General features: G+C 40.6%; 1 long non-coding RNA gene across 1 annotated transcript in view; it reads right to left on the reverse strand.

Annotated features, from left to right (window-relative positions):
- Positions 1–9,963: 9,963 nt before the first annotated feature.
- Positions 9,964–27,648, reverse strand: part of LOC133777668 (uncharacterized) — a 59,481-nt gene continuing 41,796 nt past the window's right edge. Inside the window, exon 4 of the long non-coding RNA XR_009868757.1 lies at positions 9,964–9,985. This is a non-coding gene — a long non-coding RNA (uncharacterized LOC133777668). The remainder of the gene's footprint in view (positions 9,986–27,648) is intronic.

Here is a 27,648-nt window from a genome sequence, read left to right on the forward strand (position 1 = left end):
TTCGCCATGAAATTCCCGACTCCTGGGGGAATAGCAAGCATGAAAGGAGAGCAGAAGGAAGCAAGGGAGTGTTATAACACATCCCTCCGCATGGCCATAAAGCCGTCAGTGCCTATGGCAATGGTGGTGTATGGGAGCACAAACACACGTGAATTGGACCCGCGGGTCATGGAGGAACACAGGGCCGAGCAAGTAGAGGAGTTGGAAGAATTCATAGTCATGAACGAGCTGTTGAGGAAGTTGAAGGTAGGAAGAAACCTTCCAGGTATCGTGAAAGAAGAGTTGGTAGAATTCTTGAAAGTATTCGCATGTATTGCATGGAGTCACGAGGACATGGTGGGGATAGACTCATCAATCATGTGCCATCACTTAAACATAGACCAAAAGGCAAGACCTGCGAGGTAGAAAAGGAGAGCGCTAGACCCAGAAAGATATGCGACCGTAAAAGAGGAGGTTGACAAGTTGAAGGCAAATAGTTTTATACGAGAAGCATTCTACCCAGTATGGATATTCAACCTAGTTTTAGTCCCAAAGTCCAAAGGAAAGTGGAGGACTTGCGTGGATTTTACTAACCTCAATAAAGCCTGCCCTAAGGGCAGCTTCTCATTTCCTAGGATAGATCAATTAGTAGACGCCACGGTGGGACATGAGCTACTCAGCTTCGTGGACGCATATTCTGGGTACAATCAAATGCCCATGAACCCGGCCGATGAAGAGCACACTTTGTTTATAACAGACAAGGAGCCTTATTGCTACAAAGTGATGCCTTTTGGGTTAAAGAACGAAGGTGCTACTTATCAAAGGCTGGTGAACAAAATGTTTGCGAATCAGAAAGGGAGAAATATGGAAGTATATGTAGATGATATGATGGTAAAGATGAAGAAGGCAGAAGAGCTAACAAACGACCTCTGAGATGTTCGATACCCTCCGAAAATTCATAATGAAGCTAAACCCACTCAAGTGCACATTTGGAGTTTCGTTAGGGAAGTTGTTGGATTTTATGGTGAATTCCCGAGGTATCGAGTCCAACCTTGACAAAATCGAGGCATTGTTGAAAATAAGCCAACCACGGAACAAGAAGCAGGTGTAGTGCTTGACCGGGAGAGTAGCAGCCCTCAATAGGTTCATCTCCAGATCCACTGACAAATGCCTCCCTTTCTTCAACATCCTAAAAGGGAGCAAAAAGTTCGCTTGGGATGAAGATTGTCAGGAAGTCGTCGCTAAGCTAAAGAAACACCTTGGAAAACCACCCCTTTTGGCTAAGCTAGAAAAGGGGAAAAGTTTTACTTGTACTTAGTCGTATCAGAGCATACTATAAGTGCCACCCTGGTCAAAGGAGAAAAGATGCATCAGCAGCCTGTATACTATGTAAGCAAATGGTTGGTAGATGCAGAAACCTGATACCCAGAAATAGAAAAGTTAGCATATGCCTTGATAGTGGCTTTGCAAAATCTGAGGCCCTATTTTCACGCTCATGTTGTTGAAGTGCTCATCAACACCCCTTTGCGTCAAGTCTTGCACAAATCGGAGACTTCAGGAAGGTTGTTAAAATGGTCAATTGAGTTAAGTCAGTTTGACATCACTTACACCCCAAGGACCTCAGTCAATGGGCATGTACTTGCATATTTTATAGTTAAGTTTGCACATCGACCCCATGAGGAGGGAGAAATAGAAGAGAATGAACCATTGGGTGAAGGGGACATGGAGCCTGAAGAATGGAGCCTCCATGTGGACGGGGCGTCTAACGAAGGAGGAGCTGGCGCCGGCATAGTAATGATGAGACTTGAGGGGCATAAGATGTATTGTGCATTAAGATTCGGATTTGAAGCTTCCAACAACGAAGCATAATACAAGGCACTACTAGCTGGCCTGCAACTGGCCAAGGAGTTGAAGGTAACACATTTGCATGTCTTTAGTGACTCACAACTTGTAGTATTTTAGGTGAAGGGCGAATATCAAGCTAGAAGACCAAGTGAAGAGGTATTTGGGTCAGTTCAAAAAATACACCATAGAACAAATCCCAAGGGAGCAAAACAAAAATTTCGATTCTCTCGCAAAACTCGCCTCTACGAAGACACGCTTGAGTCCATCCCTGTCAAATACCTCTCTAGGCCGAGCATAGCAGAAGAGGAAGTCCACATAGTCAATAACCCTGAGGAGTCATGATTTGCACCCATCTTGAGATACTTAAGTGACGGAACATTGCCTTTGGACAAAAAAGATGCCCGTAAGCTGACTTACAAAGCCGCCCAATACACCCTTGTAGATGGAGTTTTTCTATAAGAGAGGATTCTCCACCCCACTACTACGGTGCATAGACAAGGGGAAGGCTTTAAAAGTCTTGCAAGAGATACGCGAAGGGGAATGTGGAAATCATGCTGGGGGGAAATCCATGGCAAAAAAGGCCATACACCAGGGGTATTATTGGCCTACCATGGAGAAGGATGCGAGTGACTTTGCGAAAAGATGTGACAAGTGACAATGACACTCAAATTACCCCAGATAATCACCAAATGAGCTGGTGAGCATGACCAGTCTGTGACCCTTGCTGTGTGGGGGATTGACTTGATTGGAATGCTATCAGCAGGAAGAGGAGAAGCAAAATACACGGTTGTAGCAGTCGATTACTTTACAAAATGGGTGGAAGCAGAGCCTCTACTCTACATAACGACTAAGAAAATCACCACCTTCGTCAACAAATTTATCGTTTATAGGTTTGGAGTACCCTACAAGATAATCTCTGACAATGAGACACAGGTTGAAGGACGGGTATTCAAAGAATATTGCAGGGAAAAGGGAATCAAGAGTAGTTTCTCCCCTGTAGTACACCCACAAGCCAATGGACAAGTGGGGGCCATCAACAAGATCCTAAAAAGGAACCTGAAAACAAAGTTGGAAAACTTTAAAGGGGCCTGGGTCGAAGAACTGCCCAATGTACTTTGGGCCTACAAGACCACACCTCGTTCCACCACTGGAGAGATGTTTTTCGCCTTAGCCTATGGCTGTGAGGCTATCCTTCCAATAGAAATGAAAGTCAACTCCATCAGCATACAAGCATATGAGGCTGACCTCCCAGCATTAGCTGAAAATTTGGACTTGTTGGAAGCAAGGAGAGAAAGGGCACAACTGAAGTTGGCAATGTAGCAACAACGAGCCGCAAGGTACTATAACTCAAGGGTGCGAGAGAGGGAATTCAGGGTCGGAGAGCTCGTGTTAATGGAAGTCCTACCCAACACTTGAGACCTGAGCGCGAGTGTATTAGGGAAAAACTGGGAAGGGCCCTACCAAGTGGCCCAGGTGGTGCTCCCTAACACCTACAAGCTAGCATGTTTGGATGATGCCATGGTGCCTAGAGCATGGAACACAGAGCATCTAAAAAAATATTACCAGTAAGACCTCCATGTTTGAGGCAAGAATATTATTGTTCTGTCTAAACGTGTAAGTTTAATGTAATAGCTATGAGGTAGAGGGCTAACTTGGACCCCTTGATATGTAGTAAGAACAAAGTCACCATAGGTTACCATGTACTTCACTCATTTCCAATGAATATGTTATGGCATCAAATGAATATGTAGTAAGAACTCTTGTTTGAGCAAAATGATCACACTATATAACTCTCATTTCCAATAATTATCAAAATGCGTGAGTGAGATGATCAAAGTGCCCGACGAGATAAATCTTGCCAGCCACATGGGGGCAGAGTATATAGCCAAAAAAGGGTCCTAAACAAGACCCTTATATATATATATAAAACACCCCTTATATATAAGGAAGAAGACCTTGCAAGACACCACTTGAGTTCATGAGGATTAACTAGCCTTATGAATATTGGGGAGGTCAAAAGGTCCTAATAAAGGCTGATACCTTCACGGGAGGAAAGGCCTTAGGAAGAGCATCCATTAATAAGCCTAGAGCGACCACCAAGCTGTCTAGCCAAAAGGGGTCTTAAAAGAGATCCTTGCAAAAATAGTACTATGCATAATGATGAGAAGGACGCTTCTTGCAAGAAATAATAAGCTCGCACAAAAGTATATAAAAGGATGACTAGAACCCAATGGGTCAACACATCCTTATAGATACAATCAAGGTGCACCAAAGAGAGACCTGTCGAACCCCTTCGTGTGGGCTCAAAAGGACCTCAAGCATGGTAAATAATAAAAAAAATATAATAAATAAAAAAAAGAGACGTATCAAACCCCTTTTATTGCGGGCTCAAAAGGACCCCAAACATAGAGAAACAAAAGTAAATGATCCCATATATATACAAAAAAGAGTTGTGATAATGTGGCAGGACTTAGAAAAGTTCCAATAAAAAAATGATGAATGATAGGCTCAATTGAGCATACATCCAAATCAAATTAAATGATAATGTTGCAGAAGAAAAATCTCAGGGCCTCCCACCGTGAGCATTCCATTCAGCCACCCTGGCGACAGTGTGATCACCAAAGGAGGAGAAATCGAAGTTTGGATTTTGCCTCCACATTCCATAGAGGGCACGCTCTATGGATTTGTACTCGATTTCAGCCAAATTCGCCTCTAGGAGAGTGACCCTCTCCTACAACATTACGACCTTAGCTTCTGCTCCCCAAAGATTGACCTCCAGGTGAGCAAACCTCTCCTACAACATCACGACCTTGGCATTCACCCTCTTCTTCTTTTTCAATGATGAAGAGGCCTTTGCTAGGGCCTCTCAAGCTTAAACTTGGTATCAGTGAGTTCCCTCTCAAGCTCCTGAACCTTGACCGTTAGATGATCCCTTTCAACATTCGACAAGGAGAGGTCCTGCGCCGAGCCGGCGAAGCGTTGGGCCACTAGAGAAGCCTGCACAAAAAAAAACTCGTATATAAAAAACAATAATGATGAGAAAACTAAGAATCCAAAACAAAAAAAAGGGAAAGAGTAAGGCCAATGTAAGATGCACGAACTCACCCAAGTTGTGGACCGCACAAGAGTCTCCGCAAGCTCCAACATAGCAAAATTCCTAAGAATTCTCCACTTAGTGTAAGGAAGACCCTCGGCGACCCGGGTATACCTTTGCCCATAAGAGGCCGCCATACGACCCACCCAGGGTGCCCCCTCTGAGACAGGGGCACCTGGCTAAGCAAGGATAGACGACCCACTCACCGAAGGAGGAGGGGACGCAGGAACACAGGGAAAATAAGCCCTCGATGGACTAGGATTGATGGAAGCATGAGGAAAAGTATCGTATTCCTCAGAAAAGGGCACAACGAAGCACCCTGGCATGCCCTACGGACCGCACGAGTAAGAGGCCATGTCACGGTCCATAGGAGCCAAAGGAGGGCACCCCATGGGAGATGAAGAGGACTGACATGGTCATCTGGGCTCTGGGGAAACCTCCTTGGGCACCCTCTCCGCGTCGCCCTCGTCAAAGTGATGCTCAACTAAAGGCGCCTTCTTCCTTCACTCGAAAGCGTGCCATAACGCATCATGATTTGAAACCGTGGATAGGTTATGGTGGTTTAGGTATGCCACGGTAAAGAGGCGGGCGACCATTTTCTTGCCAGAGTCAGCATCGATGAAGTTGTCCACTGGTGCTACCTCCGACTTAGGAATGTCAAGGTTACCAAAATCCTCAGCACAATCAACACAATTACAAATATAAGCATAAGTTCCTAAATACCAATTCAAAGTAAAAGGAAGACAAGCTTGAAGTACTTACTTGGGGACGAGTGAAAGCATTCACGTATGAAAATGGGGCCTTTTACGAAGAAAAAATCCTGCTTCCATAACCTCGGGTTTGATACAGAGCCTTCTATGAGGGAAACCTGGGAATTGGCCTTCTGCAAGAAATAGAAGCCTTTGGATTTAGGGGTTGGCATGAGGTTATACATAAAATGCACCCCTCGAGCCGTAGGAGCGCTTTGGTTGAGCTAAGTAAATGCCACGTATAGGAAGCTTAAGGTTAGCCAGCTGTTAGGCGCCAGAGCAGAGCAAGGTCGAAGTGGTTAAGCATCATGAAGAAAAACATGTATAAAGGAATGGTTCCACCCACTTTCAAGATATGCTCGCTCATGGCCACACACCCTTGGGGGGGATTATTGGCCCGACAGTTATTGGAAGGAACATACAACTTGTATTCCTTGACAACACGGTATTTAGCAGATAGCTCCAACAGCCGATTCTCCAACACATTGGACACAATAGAAGACGCCAATAGAGGACCAGAATCAGCCCCTTCGAGAGCCACCTACTGCCACACTCTCTTTTCCATATCTACAAAACCAAAGGAAAAAGGTGAGGTAGAAACAGGGCACTTTACCCTCCATTTTTTCTTCCTAGCAAGGGTCTTCCATCGAGGCTTAGAGCGTGGGAGCGCTAAGCAAAGGTGAATCAAAAACAAAGGTTGAGGGAAGCTCAGGGCAACCTCATGGAAACCATAAGAGGTGAATGGGGCAGGAGGTTCAGGCGGGAGATTTCCCTCCATGTACTCCAACTCCATTTGTAGGTCAAAAAGGGTCACTCTAAGGCTTGCAATGTGGTCGCTAAGATCAAAGGGGAAATGAACTCCATTACCCCTCAAAACAGAGTCTATTTTGCTCTCCACCACCCAGATTTTACGCCTAAGCTTAGCCAAATGCTCAAGCTGACATATACAGGCCTACCTCAAATTGTCATAATCTTGGTAAGGGTTGTCCTCGAGGGACTCCGAGTCTGAAGATAAGTATACAGACTCGACCCCCAGAGGAGCACCAGACGATCCCTCACAAGCCATGGAACCTCGTCTCGTATGTAATAAGGGTGCACGTGTAAATGAGGGGATTGCTACAAAACACAAAGGAATGGGCACAAAACCTCTAGACACGAGTGCTCTAAATGACCAACTACGTGGTACAAACAAGGGCATGTGTGTGGATTAGCTCACAATGAGCTCCGGCCAAGGCAACCTATCGCGAGTAGTGCTAATTAGGACCCAATGAAATAAGAAAGAAAGAAAGTATCTTACTCATTGGAAAAAATGTTAAGAAATTATCAGATGCAAAGAATTGGCTGAGCACTCTATTCCAGATGAAGGATTTGGGTGAAGCGAGTTATGTTCTAGGTATCCAGATCATTAGGGATAGAAAGAACAAACTTTTAGCTCTATCTCAAGCAGCTTACATAGATAAAGTGCTTGAACGTTTCTCAATGACAAATTCCAAGAAAGGGCGTCTACCTACCCACCATGGAATTCATCTTTCAAAGAAGCAGTCTCCCCAGCCTCCTGAAGAGGAAGATGTAATGAGAATAGTTCCTTACACATCTGCTGTTGGAAGTCTGATGTATGCCATGTTGTGTACTAGACCAGATATCTGCAATGCAGTGGGAGTAGTGAGCAGGTATTAGTCAAACCCAGGACTGGAACATTGGATAGCAGTTAAGCATATCATGAAGTATTTCAGGTGGTCTAGGGATTATATGTTAGTCTATAAGGGTGGTGTTCTGAACCCTATAGGCTACACTGATTCAGATTTTCAGTCTGATGTCAATGACAGGAAGTCTACTTCTGGAATGGTGTTTACTCTTGGGGGTGGAGCTGTGATTTGGAGAAGCATAAAGTAGTTTGCAATCTCATATTCAACCATGGAGGCTGAGTACATAGCCGCGCCAGAAGCAGCTAAGGAAATAGTCTGGCTAAAGAAGTTCTATTCGTATCTTGGTGTTATTCCAGACATGGATAAACCGCTTGTGTTGTTTTGTGACAATACAAGAGCGATAGCCAACTCGAAAGAACCTCGTAGTCATAAGAAGAGTAAGCATATAGAAAGAAAGAATCACATTATTCGAGAATATATGGCCAGGGGAGATGTGAAGGTTATGAAGATTGCAACTGAAGACAATCTTGCAGATCCATTTACAAAGAAACTACCAGAAGCAACATTTGATAAGCATATCAAGGAAATGAGCTTAGTATAATTAAGACATTAGTTTCAATTAGTGCAAGTGGGAGTTTGTTGGGGTTTTATGCCCTAATTAAAACCCAATTTCTTTGTAATCTCCTTTTATTATCAATAAAAGAATGGAAGTCATTTTTTAACTTGGTCAATGACATTGCTTACATGTTTTATTTTCATGATTATTTGTTTAATATAAACTTCTATTAAATCCTGAGCATATAGCTAATTTATAGTGACGTAATCACAGTGGAATATAAATATGATTATATGTTCAAAATAAGTTATTCCTAAGATTAGTAAGTGCACATGATTTACACTGACTTGCCAATCTACGATATGATCTACTTACACATTGTGGTGTTATGTTCTTTCTAGAACATTAGAAAAGTAGATAAGATCATATGTATTTGTTACATCGGACATGATCAATATTGACAGTTGATAGGATCAGTAAACATACCATTATTATCTATTCTTGTCATATCTTATAGTTGACCATAGGTCAATTCAATCTCATTTCTGAGTGGTTAGTATTCTAACTAATTGTATTATTTAGGTTCTTTGACTTGTTCGTTACCAGTTTACCCTTTGGACTAGCCCATGCTTACATCTTGGACACTCGGTAGTATAATTGAGTGGGAGTGTTAATCATAGATATGAACATCTATAACTTCTGATGAAGAACTGAAATGATGGTTTCCATTTAGTTCGGTTCAAGGTGTTAAATGATAGAGATCTCATTTCAATAATAAAATTAGTTTACTGAAATATCATTTACAAGGAAGTAAGTGTTTTAAGGATAAAATACAATGATGGGTAAAACAGTATTTTAGTCCCATCTCATTGTAGACAGTCTATAGAGGATTGAGTGACAATTATGGTTGTAACAATGGATAATTAATTGCGTATCTATATTTGTTATAGAGCGTTCTATGAATTCAAGAGTGCAATTCCAAGTCTATAGTGGAGTCACTAGGAATTTATAAGTTAGTAAATTTATTTGTTAGATTTATGATAACTTATTGGAGCTTGATTTCATAGGCCCATGGTCCCCATTGTACCTTGGATAAAATCATCTAGATAGTCTCAATTAATTACTTGAATTATCAATTAAAATTATCAATGTTGACCAGGTCAATTTTGGATAGTTTCACAGAGTTATGTAATTTAGAGAAGAAAAGAGAAATTAGGGTAAATTTATTAATTAAGATAAATTGATATCTAAATTAATAATTAAGTTTAAATCAAGGATAAAATTATAAATAATTATTTTGATAAAGGATTTAAATAATTATTTAATTAATTTAATCAATAAAAAATAATACATGTCTTTATTTTATAAGTCCAATGGGCTTATAATCAAATGGGAAATTTCACGGGCCTAAAGCCCATGATAATTTCGACCTAGGGCTTCAAATTGATTATTATTTTATTGATTTTTTAATTAAATTAAATGGCCTAATTGAGTCTATAAAAGGAGTTCTTAGAGAGAAGTCAAAAGATAAGTTCTGAAAAGTCACAAGTCAGATTTTCTGATAGGTTTTAGATTCTCTCTAAACACAAGTCCTTTTATAAGCCTCTTTGTTATTTTCTCTTCTTCTCTCTGTATCTATCGCATGTGTTGAGAATTGCCCACTCTAGTCTAGGTGATTCTACTGATACTTTGGAAGACTATGAAGATTATAGAAGATCGGTTCAATTTATTGGTAATACTATGCGACAGAAAGGATTCAAGGGTTAGAGAAACTGAAGGAAGGACGCATTCATTCCACTGCGTATACTGTAAGTATTCTTATCATTGTTTCTCTTTGAATTCAATTGTAGAAATATGTTCTAGGTTATCTCATATTAATTTATTTAATATTAGATGTACATGAAAATATATAAAGATCCTGTATGAGTTTTCCCAACAAGTATACCTTAAGTAAGAAAAATCGGGCACTGTCACCGTTGAAGGGAGGTCGAAGGTCGAATGTACCACCACGATCGAGAGGAGACCAAAGGTCGAAAGAACCGTCACGGTCGAAAGGAGGACAAGGGTCAAAAGCACTGCCGCGATCGAACAAATGCAAAGAGTCGAAGATGTGCGCCTGCAAAAATGAAGGAGATAGGAGTTTTAGTCCCCAAGTACCTGTATAGATATTGGCGTAAAAGAAATGAACTCAAATAATAAAAGGGAAGGACAACCAAAGTGAGGTTATGAGGAATCGAACCCCTTACCTCTTGATGGAAGTAAGGACATCAAAACCACTATGCTAAGAAGATAAAGTGTACATAATCGGCTTGAGATGGAAGTCTATTTATAAGAACCATAAGCTCATCTTAGCCATTGGATTCGATGCTTGATCAATGGTTAAGAAGGGGGCTTGGCACTTGCCTTGGGATCCACAGAGCACAATGATAGGCTGACATTCACTCTCAACATCTCATAGTAGTCTTCAACTCCAAAGTGTAATTTTTTATATAATGTCATAATGAAGAAGCAAGTTAATACCTCGTGGGCATCTCAAATGCATCGCACCTTGAAGTCTACAAAAGAGCCTGAAGACTCCCTCGTAGACTTGGGGGCATGTGTGAACACCACATAATGGACATGATCTTGAAAGACCCATGCCTCACGCAAGGCCTTCACGAGGCTGACCCGTCTCGCCCCACACAAGGCCCAGGCACACTTTGCCTCGCCCACCTCATTGAAGGTCCTACAGACCTATGCCTCGGTTCCGTGCACCTAGATGCCTCGTGCACCCAGGCACCTAGCGCCACCACCTCGCGAGGCGCACACGTCTCACCGCGTGAGACTTCCTTGTCTTGCCACCACCTCTCACGAGACGCCCTCGCGCGGAGCCCACGGTCTCATGTGCAGCACCCACGTGGGACACCCTCGTGTGCATCCCATTGTCTCACGCACAACACCGCCTCAAGATGCCCTCGTGCACAGCCCACGGTCTTGCCACGCGAGACGCCCCTATCTTGCCACCACCCTCTCACAAGATCACCTCGCGCGCAGCCCACGATCTCGCCGTGCGAGACGCCTCTGTCTCGTCACCACCTCCCGCACACCACTCATGCGAGGCGCCCTCGTGTTGTGCACCTTGAGAGTGTGTCTTCTAAGAGGACCCATAAGGACTTCAATATCTAAAGGTAAAATCCTAAGTATAGCTCAAAGAGATCATACAGGTACGAAGCATGTATGGGGTACGACCCTTAAGACCCCGGATGTCTGATCCTAATATACACGACAGAAAAGTTGTGGTCGTACGAGTGAGGTACCTGTTATGGTCCTCACCAGAAAATCTCTGACACTCATACTAAGCAAGTAGTGGAGGCACAATCAAGTACTAAGGTGGAGGTGCTCCCACAGAATCTGACCATGTACTGAAGCTGACACCACAACCTTCTGCTCCACAATGAGCTGTGCCACGACCTTGACAATGTACATACGTACAATCTTGTCCCCTGGGACCACAATATATCAGGGGCCATTAGTGCCCCACTATAAATGGATCTTCTTCTCTCCATCTAGGGGGTTGAAAATTATGGTAATATCAGACTATTCTAAGAGCAATATACAAGTTTTTCTTCTATTGTTCACTCGCAATTTTCGTTCATATCTCTACAAGTTCTTTTTTGTTAATTAAGTTTTGATTAATTCTTTGAGTTTTTCGTCTATGTTGAGTTTCCACTGTCAACATATATCTTGCTAGTCATGAAGAGGTTCCCTACAAGAAACCTCCACCCATCAGGAAAGAGATGAGTAAGAGAGACATGAATAAGTTTTGTCATTTCCATGGAGATTATGGTCACGACATGAATGAATGCAATCACCTCAAGGAGGAGATAGAATTCCTTCTCCGGTCGGGCAAGTTGAAAAAGTACCGGGCAGAGACACCCCAAGGAGGAGGCAACAACAATCGTGGGTTCAAATGACAGAGATCTCCACCCTTGGACACTATATTGGGAGGTCCACACTTGGCTGGGGATAGTAACAAAGCGAGGGAGAGGTATGCCCAAACACTTCGACATGAGCTGGAGTGCTAGGATTAGATTGGGTGAACAGAGCTTGATCAGGAACCACAGGAATGGCGAGCGTCTAGGGATATATTATCACTAAATACCACTTTCAGAGTGGTAGCTTAATTTCAAGTTGGTTAATTTTTTATTTAAGTTTGGTTTATGAGCTGGTTATTTGCTAACCAATCATTTATTTTTGAACAATTTTTGTTGATTAAGACTCGTTATTAGACACGTTTTGTCCTTTTTAATTTATGAGTAATAAAAGAGACTACGCGCAACATGGTCAATTCTTGCTACAAATATGCATGTGTGTTAATTTTTCGAATAGTGTTCAACTGGTGGGTAAAATTAGATATTGTTCAACTGCTCGATACGTTCAACAGTGTTGAACTGCTCGAATATTTTCCTTATATCCTATGTGTTTCACGAGTAATTAATTGCTCAAATAGATTCGGTCAAGTAGCATGTGACCAAGGATCTTTCAACCCTCAATCACTTGGGGGCACATGGGGTATACTAGTATATAATTTAACACAGACAATAAGAGCACGAGTTAAGACATATTAATAGTCATTAAATGTGTTATTTAAAGAAGAAAAAAGGTTGAGAGTTGACCTGGGGAGTTGTGATATTACTGGTCAAGAAATAAAGTTAGCTGGTCAAGAATGATCTGCCCGACCAGTGATACGCCATACCTGACCTGTGATGTACCATGCCTGTAGCGCCCTGGATAGCCAGGACCGCTACACTGTGTACTTATTAAAGTGCAAGACTTGCTAATCAAGTCATTAATTTAAAAATGTGTCACTAAACATGTATGAGCTAGGGTTAAAAGGTTTTGGTCTCAAAAGTTTCATTTTAAATAATTAAGCAGTTATATACATGGGATCCCAAAAATAACAAAGTTTAAAAGTTGGATTACAGACTCCCCAAAATACACACAACTGTCTGCCATACTAAGGAAAAATGGACAATTTCTGGGCTCGCGTCCCTGCCTACACCTCAACAGTGGCGGCTGAGCAACTGTCCATGTACATTCCGCTCGCAGAACTCTCCAATTCAAGGATGATCAAGTTTTCCCTTGCCTTTACCTACACCACGTAGCACCCGTGATCCAAGGCCCAACAAGAAAACATGATGTGTAACACAAGCAATAATAACAGATAATAAACCCACTAAGCATGAACCCTCATCAAGTGATCCACATTGATCATTTAGCATATATTCAGAATCAAGGATGCAATCAAACACTTATAACATTCATATCACATAATAATCAGGGCCGACAACTTAGGCCGCACCCTCTGTTTATCCCACTGACTCCGGCCCGCTTAAACCAAGCTCAGTGCATATTAAGCTCTCCTCGACTACCAGTGGCCAAGCCGCGCCCTGTGCTCTAGTGTACCCCTTGGCACCCTTAGGCCGTTGGATCACTAATTAGCTTGCATGGCATAATACCATCTTTTTCAAGCATACACAATAGGGAACCCTTAGTCCCATCGCATATATTCAACCAGGTGCAATTTTCTTACCTTTAATCTTTGTGGTTACTGATTATGAGCAACACTCCTCAAGCACGATCTGTTCCCAAGCCCTAGATTTGATCACCTAGTCACATCCAAGGTATAGGGTTCCATTAATACTCAAATAAGGGTTTACGGATACAAAACTAACTTCTGGGAATCCGAATTCCACCAAGCACGGCGGTGAAATCAATCCCGAGAATTCTAGACCACATTCGCATGCCTAAGATCCCCAAATGTTCAAGTGTGCACCTAAGGACTGTGGCCCTTGAAGCTTAGCCGCGGCCCTGCCCTCACAACAGAGCCAAGGGAATGCCTAAAAGAAGACACGCGCCGCGATCCTTGATTTGGGCGCCGCGGCGCTCACCCCTGGCCGAGCCCTCCTGGCTCATCTTTGACCTAGGGCCGCAGCACTCTAGAACAGAGCCATGGCCCTTCCCTTTCTGCCCAGAAAACTCACCATTTTCAAGCTTAAAACCTTACCCAATATCACCCAAAGCTCTCTAATTCCAATCCAATTAATCCCAACACCTTTAGAATGTCTTAAACAACATAATTCAACAGAGAAACCCTGCCTAACACACATTAAAATCTCTTTTCAATTTCTGAAACTCAAGAACTTCAAAACACCCAACCAGCCATGCAAAACTCGAATTTAAGCTTCTACATCGTGAATTAAAACTTACCTCTTCAGTTGAACTCCTTTTCTAAGCAGAACCTCTGTTAATTCCCAAGTTTTCCAGCTCCAATTCAACCTTAAACATCAATATCACAATCGCCTCATTACTCAGCCAAAAGCTCAAAATTTCTAACTTCAAAACTCAGTTTAATTCTTACCTTAGCCTTGAATCAATGTTCCCTGGATAGTCCTTGAGCTAGCCTCTAATCCCCCTCCGAATTCTTCTGAAATCCCAGCTCAAATTCCAGCTAATTTCCTCTCTTTTCTTCTTATGTTTTTCCTTGAGAGAGAATAGAGATGAGAAGGAGAAAGGGTTGGTCTAATTCTCTGTCTACTATTTTCCTTATGCTTTAGCCTAATCTTATCCCATTAAGTCAATTCCTGAGGCTTGGGGTGCCGGAAACGTCCCCGAGGGAAAAACGGTAAAATTCCCCAACATTCCCACCTAGACTTCCTAACCTCAAATATATCTCCGTATATTTATTTTCATAACCCGATAGTCTAAATAACTACCCGATACCTAAAGCACCTCTGACTTATCCAAAGTCTATCATTAAGCCCCGTTGTGACTTTTCCCGCTATCTAGCCCTAGGATCGCCTCGAGCCGTGCTCTGCAGACCTACCCACATAATAATGTGGTTCTCATAGTACCATATATATCACATTAACACCATTATAGTCATACAAGCATTATTAATCATATAATTATGCATTTAATTCAATAAAGTCATTCAAATCACATTTAACCCAATTATGCCCTCCCGGCACACTAATCAAGGCCCTTAAGCCTCATTAGCGAATTTGGGGTCGTTAAAATGCCCGACCAGTGATACGCCATACCCGACCAGTGATGTACCATTCCCGACTAGTGATGTGCCATGCCCGACCAGTGGTGTGCTTTGGCGTGTAGCCTAATCAGATAAGTGACTGATGGATAAGTCACGAACTTGAATCAGATAAGTGTCTGATGAGTGAGTCACGAACTTGGGTTCCACACCCATAGCCGAGTGACGATCTAGTCACATGGGTCTTTTGACCCTAGCTCTAAATAACTGGCCTTTAGACTAGACAAGCACTTTTGTTTTTCATTGAACTTAAGTTTGGTCAAGCATTTCCTGCATATGACAATAATGATTATGTCGATTAGATCTAATTTTTTTGGCTCGCGTTAATCACGCTAATACCGTTCTTGACTCATAAGCCAATATCATACGACCAGTGCTCAGTACTACTGGAAAACTTGACTAATAAGTTAAAGCTATTAGAGAATTTATTTTTATACTCAATGGAAATATGGAAAAACCAAAATACAACTCTATGCAAAAATACAATAGACAAAATAATATAGATTAAAGAAATATTACAACTCAATTGCTCAAAATACAAGTAAATAGAAAGATGTAGAAGAAGAAGATTACAAACTCAAAATAATAATAATATAAGTAAATAAGATCAACAAGATCAAAAGAATGAAAATAAAACCAATAAAAAGAACAAACTCTCACACAACCAAAGTGTAGAGTAGTGGGGATCACCAACTTGAATAAGGTTCAAAACCTTTGTCCAAAAGCTTATTTCCCCTATTCTCTAAGCACTAAGGGATCTCTCTAGGAAATATCTCTATGGAATTATCAAGCCTCTATGGTGTATTTTCCAGCCAAGTGCTTCGTGGATGGAAAATTGTGTGTCTTACAAGTGAGCATTAGACTCCTATTTATAGAGTTTTGAGACACCCTTTGAATTTCAAATTCCACCAACCCCCATGGCTGTTACCAATTATTAATTGGATGCTTATGGAATTAAAATAGAGATTTGGGAGTTATTTGGCTGTTGGAAACGTTCAAAATTGAATAAAACCGAAGTTTGGAAAATGCTGTCAGCCGCTTAGGCCACGGCCTGAAAAACATGGGCCGCAGCCTAAAATGTTTTCTGCCTCTTGGGCCGCAGCCTGAAAAACATAGGCAGCGGCCTAAGTCGTTTTTTCAGTAATCAATTTTCCAAATTTTCCAAAACGTTCCAAATTCATTGCCACTTGATTTTGTAACATCCATACACATTATGGGAGCTAAAATCACTTCTCTAACAGCCATATCTCTTATGGCTTTTGAGAAATTCAAATCAAAATGTGTAATATAAAATCTACACATTATTGGGTAACATTTGAGAGTTACAAGATTTGCCACACACATGTGTCCCATTTGTGTGACTCTCAATAATATGTTACAAGGTGTGACAAATCACATTATGTCACATTATTTAATCTAACATTATTTATTTAAAATAATATAACATTACCCCACTTAGATTAAATAATCACTTTTTGTAACACTTATTTAATCAATCAAAACATTATATTAAAATATAATATTCGTAGTTAATACTGACACCATTGCCGATTCCTGGCTCATAGGTCAGTGTCATTCACATATAAGCAAGATTTCTAAGCATTTAATATACAATCAATGTCCACATATAGAGCACTCAACATGCTTCATTAATAACCATCCATGTCACATATGGGATGGAGTTTTCTTACCTCTGGATTGAGCGAGAAATAATAAAAGAACGACCCTTGAGAATGATCGATCCTTTGACTCCTTAGCGGTCACCTAGTCATAACCAAATACAACTTCCATCAATGAAAATCAACAATAAAAGTTTCTTGGTCTAAACCTCACCCCGGGACCTCGGATCGTGCCCAAACTGTTAGTAGATTCGATCCCTAGCCTTAGGAATTGAATCCCCAAGCCAAAACGCCTAAAAAATGCCCAAAATAGGAATCGGGAAAAACAGGGAAGCGCTGCCCCCTAGCGCCATAGCTCTACAGACAGGGATGCTTTGCCCTGGCTAGCGCTGTAGTGCCCTCCCCTGGGCGCTGTAGCGCTATGACTAGGCTGATCAGCCCTACTTTTTCCCTCCTTCGATTTCTCCACTTCCAAACTCCATCACTTGGTACCAAACTTCATTCAAACTGTCAAATGAACCCAAATACCCACTCTACAAGTCCTAGGCATCATAACCCAAGCAACCTTTGCCAAAAACTCCAATCAATTCTCACTATCCTAATCAAAATTCCAACTGAACATCAAATAGAAAACAGAGCATAAACAAAAGTTTCTATGGTGAAAATCTTACCTCAAGCTCAGTATGGAACCCTCTTCAATGGTGGAACACATCGCTAGACCCTCAAGGCTTGATTCCTCAAATGGAGCTAAAAAATTCAAAGAGAAAAGATGAATGGGAGAAGAAAGAAAGAAACTCTGTTTTCTTAAGCTTTCTACAACTTCAATGGTTTATATCTATCCTTAATGTCAAAAGACCAAAATACCCCCAAGCTTAAATAAAACCCTTAACAGCCACCAAGGGCAAAATTGTCCTTTCCTGACTATTTCGTCAATTATAATTAATGCTCTCCAATTTCCGTTACTTCCAATATTCTCAAATGCTAATGAATCATATCCCATTACCTTTTAATTCCCAGTAATGCACTAATCACCAAATTACCCAGTGACTCACCTCGAGCCCCGAAATCAACCTTGTTATGACCCAACCGCTAACTTGCACTCAAAGATCGTCTCCTGCCGAATAGCTTAAAAAAATCCATATTATAATGTGTCCTCATCAATAATTCACCAACATGCATGAAAATATACAAATATGCCCTCAACGGGCCAAATTACCAAAATGCCCTTATAATAAAATGTGGACCCACATGCATGCATTTATCATCATATAATAATATAATTCATATAAACATGCATATAATCATTTAATGGCATAATAAATCAATTATGGCCCTCCTTGCCTACTAATCCGACCATTAAACCTCATTGGGGATTTTGGGGCATTACAATCACTTGGGGCATTCTAGGAGCATTTTCTGAGAGTTTAGAGGGAGAAACTCTGTATTTTTCTAATTAGACTTAAGAAACTCAGTTGGCTCAGGTTCATCTGATCTTAAGTGTTGGATACATATATCACAACTCTAAGTCGATTAGGCTATTACCAACAAATTGGGGCTGAACCACTATAAAAATTACTTGTGTTATTTACTTTCGATTCAAGGTTTATTGTCGCTTTTGCGTCTCCTGGCAGTTGGCCAAAATCGTGGTAAACAGTTAGTTTATGTGTTTTAATCGTTGCATTCATGCATCATTTTTACTTTCCTAATAACTGATGATTTTTCCAAGAGTAATATTATTGTTTTTTTTTTATTTCTTTCAGTAATGTCGAATGGTGGCAATCCAATATCTGCTTTACTTTCACTTGAAAAACTTAATGGTAATAATTTTATAAGATTGAAATCAAATCTGAATCTGATGTTAATATGCGAGAACCATAATTTTTTCCTAACTGAGGAATGTCCTGAAGAGCCCGAAGCCAATGCCCCAAAGAATATTCGGGACGAATATGATGCCTAGATTCAATCAAAGAATAAGGTGAAGTGTTACATGCTTGTTAGCATGAATGATGTCCTGAGAACAAATCATGAACCCATGGAAACTACTTTTGAGATAATGGAATCTCTGTAGGCCATATTTGGGCAGAAATCTAATCAAAGTAGACATGAGACTACTAGAACCTACAAGACTACTAAGATGGAGAAAGGTGTTTATGTACGTGAACATGTCTTGAGCATGATTGATGTGATGCAAGTAGTAGAAATACATGGGGTCGTCATTGCTGAGCGTACACAAGTATGCATCATACTTAAATCGCTCACTCATGCTTTCTCTGAGTTCGCAACCAACTATATTATGAATAAGTTGGAGTTCAACATTACCCAGCTGTTGAATGAAGTGTAGACATTTGAGTTTCTTAGCAAAACCATAACCAATGAGACTAAGTGAAAAGTGGCAGAGGAGAAACCTTCAACCTCTTAGGATAAAACCATGAAGAGGAAGAAGAACAATGACAAGGACAAAGGAAAGAGCAAGAAGTCCAGGAAAGGAAGGAATGCACCAAATGCCAAGGAGAACAAGAATGTCGATAACTCCAAAAAGAAAGAACCAAAGGGAAAAAATTTCCACTGTGGAGTTGAAGGTCACTTGAAGAGAAACTGTAATAATTATCTTGATGGGCTGAAAAGAAAGGTAAATTTGATTTTCTTGTACTTGAAGCTTGAATAGTGGAAGACGATATGTCATCCTGGGTTTTAGATTCAGGAGCCACTAACCATGTTTGTCCTTCTATGCAGATACTTGAGTCATCAAGGGAACTCGTTGATGGAGAGGTGACTATGCGTGATGGAAGTGGTGCGCTCGTTTCAGCGAGAGCTAAGGGAACATTCCGTTTATATTTTGGGAACAATTATCTTATTTTGAATAATGTTTATTTTATTCCTGGATTTTCTAGAAACTTAGTTTCTCTATCTTTGTTGCATGATTTTTTTTTTATATTTCTTTTAATAATAATGTGAATGCTATATCAAAAAATGGTTTCAAAATTTGTCAAGCAAAAACATACAAACGAACTGTATATGCTCAAACCTAATCAGTGATTGCTGAATAACTCGAAATTATTTAAAGTAGCTAAATCGAAAGGAAAGAAAAGACAAAAAGTTTCAAATGAGGATAACACGAATCTTTGGCATCTTAGACTTGATCATATAGGACTAGATAGAATAAACTAGTTAACCAAAGATGGACCTTTGAGAGAACAAAGAGTTGGAACTCTTCTAGTTTGTTAATCTTGTCTAGAAGGAAAAATGACCAAACATCCTTTCTCTATGAAAGATAGTAGAGCTAAAGAACCTTAGACCTTGTACACAATGAGGTCTATGGTCCAATCAATATTCAAGCAAGAGGTGGGTATGAGTACTTCGTCACTTTTATTGACAATTGCTCAAGATATGATCATACTTTTCTAATGTTTAGGAAATCTGAAATCTTTGGTGAGTTTCAAGAATTCAAAGTTGAGGCTGAGAAGCAATTAGGTAAGATTCTTAAAACACTTCGATCATATCGAGGTGGTGAATATTTGGATTTAGAATTCAAAGATTTTATGATGGAGCATTTTATTCTATCCCAACTCACAGCACCTGGAATGCCACAACAAAATGGTGTTTCAGAAAGAAGAAACAGTACCCTGTTGGACATGGTCAGGTCTATGTTAAGATAATCTTCACTTCCTCTCTCATTCTGGGGATATGCATTTCAAACAATGACTTACATTTTGAATGTGGTCCCATCTAAAACCATAAGGAAAACGCCACATGAAATTTGGAATGGAAACAAACCTAGTTTGCACCATTTTTGCATTTGGGGCTGTCCTGCTCAAGTTCTTAGACCTAAATCAGGGATACTTGATTCGAGGTCCTTGAACACGACTATATGAATAACTATAAACCTTGAAGCAATGTAGTTTCGGAGAAACTCACAAGTAATAAGATTCCATTACCTTCATCATCATCATTAAATTGTAAACGACAAACCAAGGAAACCACTATTCCTAAAAAGGAAACACCAATTCAACATCATAGTGGAATGTCTATGAGACAACTTGTTCGCTACGAACATGAGGCACAAATCCTTGTTTCTAATACAGAAAAGGACAATCCATTAACCTTTAAAGAGGCTATGGATGATCCTAAAAAGGAGAAATGGAAAGAAGCCATGAACCAAGGAATGGAATCTATGTATTCCAATTCTGTTTGGGAACTTGTAGACCCATCTAAAGATGTCATGCCCATTAGGTGCAAATGGATCTACAAGAAGAGAAGAAGTGTAGATGGGAAAGTGGAGACTTTCGAAGCAAGGCTAGTAGCCAAAGGTTACTGTAACTCCATACTACCATGGGGCCGTTACCATGTGATTTTAAAATGTGGCATTAACGCGCTAATTGAGCTATTAGACCAAAAAGTGTGATTAACTAAAGTAAAGACTCGTCTAAATAATAATTCAGTATAAAAGTTTGGACATTTATTTCAGTCATAAAAGTGTTACATTGGGATCCCAAAATATTATTTTAAAATATATTTACAACTCAAAAGATAATGTATGGTCGACCTAAGCGAAAAATTCAAACATTTATAACACATTCCTCAAAACTACCCCCAGTCGTGGTGCCTAGGTAGGCCAAACATGTACGTGCCACTCTATGCCCTCCAACTCATGCTTGGTCGACATTTCCCTAGCCCTTTCTTGCACCATAGAGAACCTGTGAGCCAAGATACATCAAGAAAACTCCACACACATAACATATAACAATTCATTCCAATAAATGCATAACTTAAGCAGATACAACAAACTATTCACAAAGCATCCTATACCAGTCAAGGTGCTTTACCAAGCACCAGTTTCATGGTCTTCACTGAATGGGTGAGTACACCACCCTAGATGGCCATGCCATGGCGGCCTGCATTCAGCAGGCTTATTGCCAATCCGAGCCTTTGCTGATCAGGGCCCTTTGCCGAACCCGGCCTTCACCAATTAGTTATAAACACATAAACATGGCATAACAACTATAAACATTCTCAGATTACACTCAACACAGATAATCCGGCCATGCCTTGCTCTACAGGCACAAACAGTTTTCTTACTGAGTCCCAAGCTGACAGTATCAGGCGATCCCGAGCACGATCCCTAACCCAAGCCTTAGTGGTAAAACCTAGACACAACATAATAATAAATAGCCATCACAATCTAAATCAATTAAAAGCCTTCAGAACAATATACTAGCCTCCGGGACCTCGAATTCTACTAAACCTGGTAGTAGGATCCTTCCCGAGCCCCTAAGTTTGAGTTCCTGAGCCCAAAATCTCCAATTGCCCACTATTTTCCATTTGAGTCGTGACACTCCTCTAGGCGCCGCAACCCTCCTCAAGTCAGAGAGCTCAAGGCTCTCACCTGGGGGACACGGGCCACTACGCACCCCAACCTGCGACGCGGCGCCTGGGCGATTTCAGAGACCCCATAGGCCTGCTAGGTTCATGCGGGCTGCGATGCTCAAGAACAGTGCGGCGCCCTGCGATCCCAGAATTCCCCCTGCTTTTTCTTGAGCCAATTCCACATAAATTTATCCTAACCTGTACCAAAACCTAGAATCATGGCTAGAACTTATATCAACACAACATAATCAGTATAATTACCCCCAAAACTACTCCATATTCTCACCAAAAATCCAAAATAAACTTAAGGTCTAAACCACAAAAAAAAAACCTAAATCATAGCAGAAAACAACCAAAAAGTCAGAGAAAACCTTACCTCAATTTGGGAATTCGATCCTCCCTGAGTTGCGCCACTTAATCTTAGCTTTAATTCCCCGATCCTCAAGCTTCTTCTTCTTAAAAAATTTAGAGCTTCGACAGCCTTAGAGGGAGAGAGTTACACGAGAGAGAGAGAGAGAGAGAGAGTAAATGAGCTGAACTTGTTGTTTTTTTTCTTCTTTCCTAAGTATTCTATTCATGTCTAGAGCCCACCCAAGTTTATTATTAGCTTCAAAATCACTAAAATATCCCTAGGTTAACCCTTAGCCATTTAATGCCTCCAAAGGCAATTCCATCATTTGCCCCATTCCTGCTAATTCCTCGAGTATTCCTATAAATTACCAATTAATCCCAACATACCCAAATAACCGCTAAATACGTACTACATTCCCCAAATACCCTTAGGGTCACCCTGAGCCGAGTATCTGACCCCGTTGTGAGTATTCCGCTAATCCGCTCCCTATGACCGCCTTAGACCAGACATCTCAAATATATCTCCACAATATTGTGGTCTCAAGCACAACACACATAATTACATATTATGCCCTCAACGGGCCAAAATTACAAACATGCCCTTAATAACCAAAACATGCCCACATGCATATTTAATACACCTAAACATGCATATTTATTCACATTATATCATAACTAGAGCAATCAAACACCGATGCACATATATCATGATTAATAACGTAATAATACAATTAAATTAATTATTTCCCTCTCGACACGCTAATCAAGGCACCAAGCCTTATTAGCAAATTTGGGACGTTACAGTTACACTCAGGGAGAAGGTGTTGATTATGAAGAAACATTTTTCTCCTGTGGTCATGCTGAAATCCATTCGCATCCTCTTATCCATAGCTGCCATATATGATTATGAGATTTGACAAATGGATGTCAAGACAAACTTCCTTAATGGCCATCTTGATGAAAGCATCTATATGGTACAACCAGAAGGGTTCATCAAGAATGGGGAAGATCAAAAGGTATGTAAGTTGCTGAAATACATTTATGGATTAAAGCAAGCGTCTAGATCTTGTAATATCACCTTTAATGAAACAATTAAAACATACGGTTTTGAAAAGGATATCGATGAAGCATGTGTATATAAATATATCAAAGGAAAAGTGGTGGTTTTCCTAGTTTTTTTACATGGATGACATTCTCCTCACTGACAATGATGTAGAGACACTGTTAAGCAAAAAGAAGTAGTTAGCCGAAAAGTTCCAAGTGAAAGAGTTGGGTGAGGCAAGCTATTATCTGGGAATTCAAATCCCAAAGGATAGGAAGAACAAGCTCTTGGAACTTTCTCAAGCTAATTATATACATACAGTGCTTGAAAGGTTCTTTATGGAGAATTCAATGAGAGGTCAGTTACCGACCAGGCATGGAATCATTCTTTCCAAAGAGCAATGTCCAAAGACACCTGAGTAGGAAGAGAATGTGAGAAAGTATCCCTATGCTTCAACAGTTGGGAGTCTGATGTATACTATGTTAAGTACTAAGCCCGACATATGTTGTGCAATAGGGATTCTCACTCTTTATCAATCAAATCCTGGTTTAGAACACTGGATTGCAGTAAAGCACATTCAAGTATCTAAAGAGAATGAGAGATTATATGCTTGTATATTCAGGGTGACTTAAACATTACTGGATACAATGATTCCAAATTCCAATCAGACAAATACAGCCGTAAGTCGACGTCTAGGTCAGTGTTCACTCTTGGTGGAGAAGTTGTAGTTTGTACAAGTATTAAACAATCCAATATTGTAGATTCAACCATGGAAGCCGAGTATATAGCGGCTTGTGAAGCAACTAAGGAAGGGGTATGGTTGAGGAAGTTCTACACTGGTTTGGAAATAGTTCCGGATATGGATAAGCCACTAATAATGTACTATGACAACAGTGGAGTAGAAGCTAACTCCAAAGAACCTAGAATCCACAAGAGATGACAAGATTGTAACACCCTGGATAGCCAAGACCGTTACATTGTGTGTTTTAAATAGTGTTAGACTTTCTAAACGAGTCTCTTAGCCATAAACGTGTAACTAAACATGATTAACGGTTTAGGGTTAAAAATTTTGGTCAAAAGAAATAACCATTTCATTAAAATATTTACATTCATACATGGGATCCCAAAATAACGTTTAAAAGGCTAATTGCACTTCAAAAGTTACAACAAGCTGACCTAAGCAGAAAAATAGGGCTTAACCCTAGTTCCTCTGAGAAACCCCAGTCGTGGCGGTCGAGCAACTGCATATGTACACGTCGCCACTGAAGCTCTCCAACTCATGGTTGGTCCACATAGCACCCGTGAGCCAAGGCTCAGCAAGAAAACTTAAAAATTCTCATAAGTAGTTAATGACATATAACAAAATCATAATAAGCATGCCTAGAAGTAATAACCTTACTCATGCATGCATTCTATTCAGATAAGTGATTGTAGCATCACATCGGGGTTGTTGCCCTAAATACGTGATTGTTTAGTCACCCCAGGGCCGCTGCCCTAAATAAATGACTAATAACTCATACCGGGGTCTGTTGCCTTAGGATATGGGACTATAGAGTCACCCTAAGGCCCACTGTCGTATCATCTGTATAACCACCCTTAGAGTTGGCCTAGCATACCTGGCACTTCAATTTTTCCAACAACCATAAGGTCGATCAAGCATATATCACGCTCTTGATTAGACCTAATCATATTTGTTTGGAATATATGGCTTTACTCTTTTGCAAATCAATAATGAATAATGATAATAATGCAATATTCCAAACCCTAGATGCTGATCAAGATTCACATTCAAAGTATGAATGCAATTCTTGATAATAAAAGAAACATGTTCATGATATGAATGTTAATCTTGAATATACTAAACTAAATGATTAATTGATGATAATATGAACTTAGATACATTTAATCATCTATACCAACAATGAAAAAACTTAATGGAATGACAAAATACACGATTAGGGTTAGAGAGACACAACCTTTGTATTGAGCAACTTGAATTTTCAAACTTGGGGAACTTCTAAGGCTTATACACAATATGAATATTGTTGTACAAAATCTCTATTCCAAGCCTTCCCAATTGCTTGAAGCTTCAACTAAGTAGAATGAGATTTAGGATTGAACAAGCCTTAAAACTCATGCAAGTCAAGCAATGCTTAATGAGTTTCTTGGAGAAAACCTTGGTCTTAGAAAGCTAGAGAGAGAATGAGTTTAGAGAGAGAGAGTTGGAAAGTGTGATCAAAGCTTTTCAACTCTAATAACCCATATATATAGTGTAGGCATCATCATTAGTCTAACGAATATGATTAAAGCATTTAAAACACATCATTTGGAGCATTTTACATAAAATGTACGACCCTAAAAGACCACCAAGGCGTTAAGTGTTTTGCACCTCAACGTGTAAACATCTTCACCATTATATTTAACCAATCTCAACAATATTGATTAGTGCTCAACGCGCTATTTCTGCCCTTGACTTATAAGTCAATCCTTTTCAATCTGATAGTGTAAACAAGCATACATCATTTAACAATCATCCACATACAAAGTATTCACACGTGCTAAATCAAGAAATCACAGGCATAATCATAATCATGCTCATTCACAGGGGCTCGACCCCTGAACAATCTATATTTGACAACCAAACTAAGCCCTAATAACATATTTCACGTATTAGGTGCAGTTTTCTCACCTACGGTCCAAGCACAAGTTAATTAATAATGACCCCTGAGCACGATCTCATCCCGATCCCTAGCGGTACCCTAGTCACAACTATAATAAATGATATCCACCAATGTGAAGTAAATAAAGATTTTTGAATCGAGTCCTAGTCTTTGAGACCTTTGAATTCTACTAAACTGGGTAGTAGAATCCTTCCCAAGCCCTTAGGTTTGAGTTCCTGCCACTAAAATACCACTTTGGCTAATAATCTCAATTTGATCTATGTCTCCTGTAACGCCCTGGATAGCCAAGACCGCTACACTGTGTGTTTATAAAGTGCCAGACTCGCTAATCAAGTCATTAAAGTAAAAACGTGTTACTCAGATAGTAGAGGAACTAGGGTTGAAAGCATTTTTGTCTCGAAAGATACATTTTCAACACTAAACATTGTTTATGTACATGGGATCCCAAACATGACAGTTTAAAAGCCTTTTACAAAAGTTACAAAGTTTAAATACATTAACAGCCATGCTAAGGCAAAATGAGCAGTTATGTGATCTCTGTCCTGACACACTCCTCGATCATGGTGATCGAACGGCTAGCTATGTACATTCACTTCGGAGCTCTCCACCTCAGGCCTGGTCCAGCTTGCTCTTGCCTTTACTTGCACCACGTAGCACCCGTGAGCCAAGGCCCAACAAGAACACATATTAATAATAGAACATGCACATTTAGCTGTCAAGTCAATCTCACATATGGCATCTCATAAACTTCAAGCATATCAACAGTCAAGTATTTCATATACAAAGCTTATCATTAGTCAAGTATTTCATATACAAAGCATATCAGCTCATATAACACAAGGCACAGATGATAACCAGGGCTAGCGCTCACAAGCTGCTCCCTCTGTTATCCTTTCGTTTCTGGCTCCCAGTGGCCAATTTGTGTCCCATGCGCTAAATTCATGAACGGTACTCTTAGACCGCTTACACGTGTCCCTTGGCATAATACCAACGATGACACAAAACAATTCTCGGGAGCACTTAGTCCCATCACAATCATACATTCGGGTGCAGTGTTCTTACCTTTCAAGTCACTGGTTTTCGATGTCACGACACCTTGAGCACGATCCCACTCGAGCCTTAGCGCTTACCTAACACAATCATGGTCAAAGTCAACATCAACCCTCAAGTTCAAAACCTAACCCCGAGGCTAATCCCGAGCCCCCCGGGATGTCCTAGTTCCACCAAACAAGGTGGTGGAACCAAACCCCAAACCTTAGGTCAAAAACTCTTGCAAAATACCCCAAAATCCCCTTCAGAAGGCAGGGTAGCGCTACAGCGCTCTTGGAAGGGCGCTATAGCGCTACAGACAGAACCAAAACCCTTCCAACATATGGGCCTAGCGCTACAGCGCCCAAAGGCTAGCGCTGTAGCGCTAGTCACAGGCAGCCCAACACCAAAATTTCCCTTGTGCGATTTCTCTCGAGCCAACCTCAACCAAACCTCTTCCAACTCTTACCCAAACTTAAAAACAGCCTCATGACCACACTCCACTCATCCCAAGCACCCTAAACATCTAAAACCCAAGCACATGCAATCACAAACTCAAAATTCACCATAGCCACCTCCAAACTTCAGAACCCAACACAAACCAGC

The sequence above is a fragment of the Humulus lupulus genome, chromosome 5, assembly GCF_963169125.1.
Source record: "Humulus lupulus chromosome 5, drHumLupu1.1, whole genome shotgun sequence".
Lineage (NCBI taxonomy): Eukaryota > Viridiplantae > Streptophyta > Magnoliopsida > Rosales > Cannabaceae > Humulus > Humulus lupulus.